Source organism: Balaenoptera physalus (assembly GCF_965194825.1).
Source record: "Balaenoptera physalus genome assembly, chromosome: 13".
NCBI lineage: Eukaryota > Metazoa > Chordata > Mammalia > Artiodactyla > Balaenopteridae > Balaenoptera > Balaenoptera physalus.
In genome coordinates this window covers 89,707,034-89,717,708 of record NC_138892.1, presented here as the reverse complement: position 1 = coordinate 89,717,708, position 10,675 = coordinate 89,707,034, and the positions used below count along the sequence as shown (strand labels likewise).

The 10,675-nt window shown below is 36.1% G+C and overlaps 1 long non-coding RNA gene across 1 annotated transcript in view; it reads left to right on the top strand.

Annotated features, from left to right (window-relative positions):
* The first annotated feature begins 1,160 nt into the window (after positions 1 to 1,160).
* The window catches only part of LOC309640718, a 34,966-nt gene continuing 25,451 nt past the window's right edge, over positions 1,161 to 10,675 (top strand). The window contains exon 1 of the long non-coding RNA XR_014252353.1: positions 1,161 to 10,563. This is a non-coding gene — a long non-coding RNA (uncharacterized lncRNA). The remainder of the gene's footprint in view (positions 10,564 to 10,675) is intronic.

The following is a 10,675-nucleotide window of genomic DNA, read 5'->3' as shown; positions in this document are numbered from 1 at the left end:
CCAAAATATATAAACAGCTCATGCAGCTCAATATTAGAAAAACAAACAACCGAATCCAAAAATGGGCAGAAGACCTAAATAGACATTTCTCCAAAGAAGACATACAGATGGCCAAGAAGCATATGAAGAGCTGCTCAACATCACTAATTATTAGAGAAATGCAAATCAAAACTAAAATGAGGTATCACCTCACACCAGTTAGAATGGACTTCATGAGAAAATCTACAAACAACAGATGCTGGAGAGGGTGTGGAGAAAAGGGAACCCTCTGCACTGTTGGTGGGAATGTAACTTGATACAGCCACTATGGAGAACAGTATGGAGGTTCCTTAAAAAATGAAAAACAGAATTACCATATGATCCAGCAATCCCACTACTGGGCATATACCCAGAGAAAACCACAATTCAAAAAGACACATGGCCCCCAATGTTCATTGCAGCACTATTTACAATAGTCAGGTCATGGAAGCAACCTAAATGCCCATCGACAGACGAATGGATAAAGAAGATGTGGTACATATATACAATGAAATATTGCTCAGCCATAAAAAGGAACGAAATTGGGTCATTTGTTTAGACATGGATGGATCTAGAGGCTGTCATACAGAGTGAAGTAAGTCAGAAAGAGAAAACAAATATCGTATATTAACGCATATATGTGGAACCTAGAAAAATAGTACAGATGAACCAGTTTGCAGGGCAAAAATTGAGACACAGATGTAGAGAGCAAACGTGTGGACATGAAGGGGGGAAAGCCGTGGAGGTGTGTGGGGGGTGGGGGGATGAATTGGACGATTGGGATTGACTTGTATACACTGATGTGTATAAAACTGATGACTGGGCTTCCCTGGTGGCGCATTGGTTGAGAATCTGCCTACCAATGCAGGGGACACGGGTTCGAGCCCTGGTCTGGGAAGATCCCACATGCCACGGAGCAATTAGGCCCGTGAGCCACAATTACTGAGCCTGCGCATCTGGAGCCTGTGCCCCACAACCAGAGAGGCCACAACAATGAAAGGCCCGCGCACCGCGATGAAGAGTGGCCCCCGCTTGCCGCAACTAGAGAAAGCCCTCGCACAGAAACGAAGACCCAACACAGCCATAAATAAATTTAAAAAAAATAAATAAATAAGAATTTAAAAATAAATAAATAAATAAATAAATCAGATAAACCACCTAAAGCAGACTGGAGGTGGGAGAGTTTACAAAACGATTGTGAAAGAATACTCAAGGTGCCTGTCAGTTATGAAATTTCACTTAACATTAGTGAAAATGATTAGGAAAATCATTAGGAAAATGATTTCCTTTAACAGAAAGGGGGAGTCTTGCCCATGGATGCCCAAACAACCAGTTGATTTAGACCCTAATGGTTAATCCTTTGCCTGAAAAAAGAAGCAAACTTTTTGTTGCAATAGCTTATCAACAGAAAGACAACTGAATAAAGACAAAGCAGAAGATACAACAGTAATGATATATTCTTTCACAACAGAATGGGACCCCCTCTAGCCCTCAGTTTCTTCACTTATGAAATGATGGAGAGGGACTACTTAAATACTAAAGCACTAAAATTCTATAATTGGTTGGAAACTCTTCCTTGAAATTAAAAAAAAAAACCCTGTAAAATTAACTTTTAAAATGTCAAAATTAGAAGGAGGAAAGAAAGTAGTGAAATGAAGAAGTTAGGAAGAAAGGAGGAAAAGAAGGAAGAGAGGAGGGAAGGAAGGGAGGAAAGAAGAAGTAGAAAATCTTGCTCTGATGTTTTAGTTGTTTTGCTAGTTTGTATACAGGTGCTGGAATATCATTACTGTTGTATCTTCTACTTTATCTTTATTCAGTTGTCTTTCTGTTGATAAGCTGTTGCAACAGAAGTTTGCTTCTTTTTTCATGCAAAGGACTAACTATTAGGGTCTAAATCAACTGGTTGTTTGGACATCCATGGGCAAGACTCCCCTTTTCTGTTAAAGAAAATCAATATTTTCTACTAACGATAAGTGAAATTTCATAACTGACACACACCTTGAGTGTTCTTTCCCAATTGTTTTGTAAACTCTCCCACTTCCCTTTTGCTTTAGGTGGTTTATTAGATGTATTTGTGCTAACATTTTCAGGATTAAAAAAAAATTAAGCAGGCTAATTTCTACACAGCTTATTGGACATTTGCTGACTCATAACTCCAAGTTACTTAGCATTTCCTAGTTGTTAATTTCTTGAGTAAAAACAGAAATAGAAAACTTAGCTTTTATATTTGATACTTCCATAAATCATAAATGATGAATTATATAGAAAATGAAAGCATTTATTAATCATTTTAATTAGTGGCTAGGAATAGAAACTAAAACTAAAATTAGAAAATTATTACAGCATTATTTTACACTTGCAGATTAAATGGAACATGCCATATTTTCATTCTACTATTTTACCCAGAGATCTGTAATACAATGTAGTTCTCCTCTGATTCAAGGGGTAAAACCAAAGATGAACAGATGCTACTGGTAATTTCAACACCAACACCCAAGTTCCAGATGTCTCCTCTCATAATACAAGCCAAAATTAAATACAGATTTTGTTAAAACACATGTTATTCTTTTAATCTAGTAGCATTTCTAGTCCTCACTGATCGGTTCCCATTTTTAATCTACTTTCAACAGATCATCAACTTATATAGTATCACTTTTCCTTGACGCAGTGATTTAACTCTCAACAGTTAATCCAAGGTTCAAACACCTAGAGCTACAGGTTTTTTTTTTCAATGTTTTTACTAATTATTAGTAAAGTCTTCCAATTCATTTTCCATTTTCCTGTTGGGAAAAGAGAAACCATTTCTCTGCCAAAATCATTCCATATTGGATACCAAATGATGTCAGGTAGCAGCTGTCCAATCTAAACTTTGGTGGGTAATTAGCAGATCCAATATCCAAAAGAAACAGGTAATTGTGATTCATGAATTTGTTGCCAGGGCAGATACTTTACAGCTCAGTTATCTTTCCCTAAAGAGGGAAACTGCCTAGAGCTTTGAGTAGTAAAATGCTGTTTTCTCCTTGTTTAAAGAGAATGGCTGTGTACTATGGGGGTGTTCTTGGCATTCAACGATTTATTTTCTTCCTCTTCTTCATCTTTCTCTTGGTGATGTTTAGAACAACTATGAAGTATGAAAATTTCACTCAGGCAGGAATGTAGAGGAATTCTGCTTGAGGAGAAATAGAGCAGCACATCTGCCTTGTGCTCAGGCCTAACAGATGGCGTACATGCAATCATAATCAATTATTTATGATATTTTAAAGCTTACAAAACACTTGTATACCTTTCTGTTATTTGTGCTTCACAGCAAGTCTTGATGTTTGTATTCTTATTATTTCCATTTTACTCAGAGCCCAAGTAATCTGAAGTTCAGCGAATTCTCTCATGGTACTCAGTGAGAACATGGTGAGGATGCAGTTCTACTGTGTTCTTTCCTTTAAACTGTGAATGATTTTCAGGGAAGTAAATGTCTCCATGACTCCAACTTATTTCCCCTCCAGCCTGCCAATTTGACAGAAATTCCAACTGTTTGTTCTTGCTTTGAATCATCAGAGTCTGGGAGGAGACTCTGGACCTGCAGTTTTGTGATCTGCAAAAGATGCTCACAAACACCTGGGGACACCATGGCACAAAGTAAAAACATGTTGTTTATTTGAGATCTATTTGAGTTAGGGTCTTCCATACATGAGCAACCGAACAAAGCACTCCTTCCAAAGACAACAATGGAAGAAGGGATTTTTTTCATGCTTCTGAACACTTCCTGTGTTGCACACCCTTGTCCCCCTAATCTTAGTCTGGTTCTTCTTACAAGCCCAATTCTCTTGCATGTTCTTCCTTCTCTGCTTCCACTCCCTCATCTCTTTCCAACCCCTCCCAAGCTGAAGTACTACCTTTTCCTTTAAGACCCTCTTCTGCCTTTTCTACTCAGTGTGTACATATCATTAGAAAGAAATACCGCTTCGGCACCTCTAGTACATCCTAATGGACCCATATATGACCATGAGAAGATTTTATACAAATTTTAGATTGCCTGGAAAAGAAAGTTGAGATACAAGAGCGAAAGTATTTCTTTTACCTCAAAATGGAACCCTCTCTTCCTCTTGTCAATGTATTGGTAAGTGTAAGGAAAATAAACTGTGTGAGAAAGAATGGGGATGGAGAAGGGGCAGGTTGGGTGATGTGAGTGATTCAAAAATAGTGAAAGAGAGGAAAAAAACATTTTCTAAAGTATGGTCTTGTATCTCCAATGAACAGATACTTTTAAAACTTTAGTCTTACATTATGGTAGTAGATTCCAAAGAATAAACCAGTTTCCAAGTGGAAAAGTTACTATACCAAATATCAGCTAATGAAAGGTATTCCAAATCAAATTAAAAGCTTAGTTGTACAATTACCAGAAGTGAATTGTATTTGTTTTTCTTTATGTTTGAAGAAACTCCTGGTGGAAACTTGGATACTCTTACATAAGAACGACAATGGTGCAGCGTCTAACATTTATTAAGTGCTTGTTATGTGCAAGGCATTATCTTTTTTTAACATTTTATTTAGAAAAGTTTTACATATACAGAGAAGTTGAAAGGAAAGGTGTTAGAGAACTTCCAGATGTAGGAAGGTAAAACAGTTTTAGCAACTACCACCAGCATTCCTCTTAAGGAAAATTATTTTTTTAGCCTGTGTTTGTTGGATGGAAAGTGCAGAAGATAATTCCCTGAGAGTGTGGTCAATAGGAGAAAAAGCCAAACAAGTTGGAGTGGGGAGAGACAGAGAGAATAGGCTTACATGAAAAAAATCAAGAGGAATGTGGCAGTAAAAGAAGAGCCAAGAAAGAAAGAGAGATGAGGGGGCACAGAGAGAAAAAAGAAGAGATGACTCAACCATAAAGTAGAGTAGTTCAGTAGAGTAGTTCAAGAAATTTAAAAATAGAATGTCCAATATTCAGTTTAAACTTGTTTGAATGTAATAGGCATTTGTGTTATTATTGTAACAGAGACAGGCCAGGGGCCAGCAAATTTCCTTCCTATAGTGAAACAATGTGAACTTTGGAGTTGGTTTCAGTCTTGTACTCCAGGTCTTACTTTCTTACAAGTCATGTCACCATGATCAGGTTCTCTGAATTTTTTTCCTCATCTGTACAAATGGAATCGCCTCTCAACAATAATTTTAATAAATGATATAAAGTGACACCTGCCATGTGTAGGTGTTCAGTCAATGTTAACTCCCTTTCTGTTCTATTGTGGTCTCTATAGCTCAGGTGAATAGGGGCACAATGAAGTGTTTCTGCTTCAGGTATGGAGTCAAGTGAAAGTATTAGAGGAGTCTATGAATTAAGTTCTTAAGGGCTTTGGTGTTTTAAAAGTGTGAAAAAGGAAATTCATCAAAATTTGGTGACAGAACCAGTTTTATAAATTATTAATTAATCAATAATTAATATATATTAATATATAAATCACATATATTATTTTATCTATTATTTTTCTAACTTTTTAATTTTGCAAAACATTTAATCTACCGAAAAGTTGAAAGAAAAGTACCTTTTATCTATACATTCTTGCATATTTCTCTAGATCAGTGGTTCTCAACTAGGGGAGATTTTGCCCCCAAGGGACATCTGGCAATGTCTAGAGACATTTTTGATTGCATGATTGAAGGTGTTGCTGGCATCTGGAAGGCAGAGGCCAGAGATGTTACTAAAACATCCTTCACAGATTCACAGATCACCCTTCTCCTACAATAAAGAATTAAAACAATGTCAGTAGTCCCAATGTTGAGAAAACCTGATTTGGATTCAGTTATATACTCTTAATCTGTTAGGTTGAATCACATACAATTGTTGATATTCGACCATTTTAGATGTACAACAATGTCAATTACAAATGAAACATTTTGCACATTTGCTACACTTTTTACATTTCTCTGTGTTTGTATGTGTGTGTACGTTTGTGCATGTGTATGTGATTTATTTTTTCTGAACCATCTTAAAGTATGTTACAGACATCATGACCCTTCACTCTTAAATACTTTAGCATTTATCTCCTAAGAACAAAGATATTCTCCTACATAAGCACAAAATAATGATCACAATCAAGAACTTTAAGATTGATACAATAAAATTATCTAGTAGATAGTTCTTCTTAAAAATTTTACAACTGTCCTCCAGAAAGTCACTTCATAGTTTTCTCTTCCTCAATTCAGGCTCCAATCAGTTTGTCTCATTATTAGTAGAACTATTCTTAATGAAAATCCTTACTGGGATCCCAGAGTCATGAAGTCTTCATGTTTGCAGACGCTGTAAAACTAGAAGAGCCAGGTAGATGGAGATAGATGGCAGAGAGATCTTTATATATATATATATATATTTTTTTTTAATTAATTAATTTTATTTTACTTATTTTTTGCTGCATTGGGTCTTCGTTGCTGCGCCCGGGCTTTCTCTAGTTGCTGCGAGCGGGGGCTACTCTTCGTTGTGGTGCGCGGGCTTCTCATTGCGATGGCTTCTCTTGTTGCAGAGCACGGGCTTTAGGCGCGTGGGCTTCAGTAGCTGTGGCTCATGGTCTCTAGAGCGCAGGCTCAGTAGTTGCGGTGCACGGGCTTAGTTGGGCTCGAACCCGTGTCCCTTGCATTGGCAGGTGGATTCTTAACCACTGCACCACCAGGGAAGCCCAAGATGGCAGAGAGATCTTAAAGGGCTGTTTAAGTGCGTCCACAAGTAACAGATGAATTTTAATGCAGACAAGAGTAATATAATGCTCTTAGGGATTATTTTGCATTTGGATTTCAAAAATCCTAATTCAAGTTCTTTTTTTTTTTTTTCCCCCTGTTTTAACAGAGAGCTTTGTACCAAGTCTACTTAAGGAACAGGGACAAAAGTAGTCTTTAAAAGATCATCAGTTCCTCTTCCCAGTTCTGTTTGTTCAGAGAATTAACACCAGAAAAGGAAGCTGTGCAAGAGGTGGGAGCTTATGCCTGTTTTAGCTGGTTTGAAGGATTCAGATTCTGATAGCTAATTTTACAAGCCTGTACAGTTTTCCTGGGCTCAGAGGCGAGTGAGAGGACCAATAGGGACACCTGTCAGGAGCTCCAATGGAGCATAATCAGTAAGCCCGATCCATTTGGGTTGGCATACTTAAAGTTTGTATCCCCTCAATTGGATGTAGCCTGACTTATGTGGTGATAAGTCTTGGTCTATCAATTCTAGCTGTTAAACTCTCACCAAAGGTGGGGGTCTTGTCTTCCCCCATTTATTTATGTCTTGCATTTTCTCTGTAATCTGGTCCTCTTGCTTTGACAAGAAAATTTTCTTTTAGTATTTCAGATGGTTTCTCAATAGTGCTACCATCTGCCCCAACCACAGGAAATAGCATTTCTAACCAGCACTTCTTTGTCATCATCTTAGTTTACATAGTACACATCTATGTGTATACTTATTCTATTAAAACATAATATATATGCTATATGTGTATTAAATTTTTTCTATTTTTATAGCTGTCTTACAGAACAAACCACACTCATAAACAATATTTTTATTGACTTTTAACTTTACCATTACATAATATTTTAGAAAAGGCCAATATAATTCAGTGGGGAAAGAACAGTCTTTTCAACAAATGGTTCTGGGGGGAACTGGACATCTATATGCAAAATAATGAATTTGGACTTCTACCTCACACTGTACTTAAAAATTAATTCAAAATGGGTCATGGACCTAAATAAGAGCTAAAACAACAAAACTCTTAGACAAAAACCCAGGAATATATCTTCATAATTTTGGATTAGGTAATAATTTCTTAGATGTGACACCAAAAACACAAGTGATAACAGAAAAACTGAAAATTTTGACTTTATCAAAGTTAGAAACTTTTGTGCTTTAAGGAATACCATCAAGAAAACAAAAAGACAATCACATATCATGTAACTGATAGGAGACTTTTATCCAGAATAAATAAAAACTCTTATAACTCCATAATAAAAAGACAAAGAAAACAAGTTTAAAATGGGCAAATAATTTGAATAGACATTTCTCCAGAGAGGTACAAGTGGCCAATAAGCTCACAAAAAGATGATTGACATGATTAATCATTAGAAAAATGAAAATTTCAAAATCACATTAAGATACCACTTCACATGTGCTAAAATGGCTATAATAAAAAAACAAACAGTAACAAGTATTTCCAAATACGTCGACATGTTGAAACCCTTATATGTTGGTGGTGGTCATGTAAAAAATGGTATATCCACTTTGATAAACAGTTGGAAGTTCCTCAAAATGTTAAACGGAGTCACTGTATGACCTAGTGATTCTACTTCTAGATATCTACGCAAGAGAAATGAAAACGTGTCTACACATTAAAACTTGCATATAAATGTTTATAGCATTATTTATAATATCCAAAAATCAGAAACAACCCACATATCTATTAACTGATGATTGTATACACAAAATGTGGTATATTCATACAGTGGAATATTATTTAGTCATAAAAAGTAATGAAATACTAACATATGCTATGACATGGATGAACATTGAAATATTATGCTAAATTAAAGAAGTCCGTCACAGGGGACCACATATTATGTGATGCCATTTATATGAAATGTCCAGATAGGCAAATCCATGGAGAAAGTAGATTTCTAGTTGCCTAGGGTGGGGAAGGGAGAGTGGGGAGTGAATGCTAATGGGTAGAAGGCTTCTCTTGGGGATGATCAAAAATATTTTGGAATTAGATAGTGGTGGTGTTTGTACAATTCTGTAAATACACACTTCAAACTGGTGAACTTTAGGTTATGTAAATTATATATAGGTAGAAAAAAAGAGTTAAATATAGGTAGAAAAAAGTTTCTCTGATAAGTTAGGTATTTCCTTTCAAGCCTCTTTTTAACAGAAATAAATAAAAATAAATATTCATGTAAAACTGAGGGATTGCTCTCTCTCAACAGTAGAATGGAATAAATGTATTGTGATATATACATACAGTCAGAGTGATGTTCAAACTCTTATGGCTTTGGCACTAACCAGTCAGAATAGAAGTGGACCCAGTCAGAATGACACTGGCTGAAAATAACTGCAATGGACAGAGGTGTTCCTGAACATCAGCTCTGCATAGAGTGGAATATCACACAACATGCCAATGAAGGAACTATAGCTATAGGGAGCAGCATATATACAAATTTAGAAAGAAAAGCAAGACAAAATAATTCATGCTATATGATTCCATTCCTGTAAATTTCAGAAATAGAGAGCACTTAATTATGTTGTTTAGGGATGCATTCAGTGCTGATAAAACTATAAAGAAACAAAATTATCAATATGAGAATCAAGGTGGTGGTTATCTTTAGAGAGAAAAGAGGGTGATATTGGAGGTCACATGAACAGCTTCACAGAGCTCCTGTCAGTATTCTATTTTTTGATTTAGCTAGTGATGTCATGACATCTTTCTATAATTATTGATTAAAGTGTTCATGTTTCCTTTATGTAATAAAGAAAAGAAAATTATATGAAGAGACCTGAAGACCTGCTTTAACATTGTGACTATACCTTTTACTAGTTGTATAGTTTTGGTCAGTTTGCTTTGCCTCTTAGAGAGCTTCAGTTTCTTGACTGTAAAATGAGGATGGTAAATATGCCTGACAGTAATGTTTCAGGATTAAAAGAGATAGTATATGTGAAACTGCTGAGTGCAGGGCAGTAGTGTGTGTGTGTGTGTGTGTGTGTGTGTGTGTGTTCTCTTACACACTGGAAAGTAAAGTACCCAGGAGGCAGATTAAGATTGCTTGTAGGAAATGAGGACCTAGTAGTGTGAGGGAGTTCTCAACTCTGTAAAAGTAGAATTGCTTGAAATGATACAGCTTATAAGAGATATGTCACAATGTAAAACTGTAGATTTAATTTCTTATTACTGTAACCAGAAAAGTTCCATAAAAGGGCAACTACATTGTGAAGTCAGATGCCATGTGTGGAGAAATTAAAAACACTTAAAAAAATCTTGGAGAGTTGAAGGTTTTAAAGAAACATGCTTTAAATCTAGAAAATCCTGGAAAGGGATGCATAAGGTAGAAATTTGACTTGTTTATTAAATCTTAAAACATTAAAAAAGTAAAATGATAAAATCAGAATTACTACTCAGAGCAGAAAGCAATCTTGTAAATTTATGAAACACCAAGAGATGGTAATGGACTCCAATAGGGTGTGCATGATTTTCTCAATGACTGAGGCTTCTTGGAGAAGCTGGGACCAGTCTACCCTTTCAGGGTGACCTCAAGCAGAACATCCAAGCTCTTTCAGACATGTCCCTGGGGGTCACTATCAAACTCAGAATCCTGGACAGTGTGAACCAGGGGTATCATCCTCTGGGGCAATTCTTCTCAATTAAAGATATGAAAGTATGGCCCTATAATAGAAACAGATTTTTTTCCTCATAGATACTGATTGTGTCTTCTAAAATAATTTTGAAACTTTTAAAAATAAAATGTATTAGTTTGTCAGAAACTGCCTCATGCATAACAGTTGGAAGTGTTTTTTACTCTAATCAAAGGTGAATTGCTGAAAGGGTTTTCTTTAAAGTTACTTTTTTTTTTTAAATTTTTATTTTATTTTTTTGGCTGTGTTGGGTCCTCGTTTCTGTGCGAGGGCTTTCTCTAGCTGTGGCAAGCGGGGGCCACT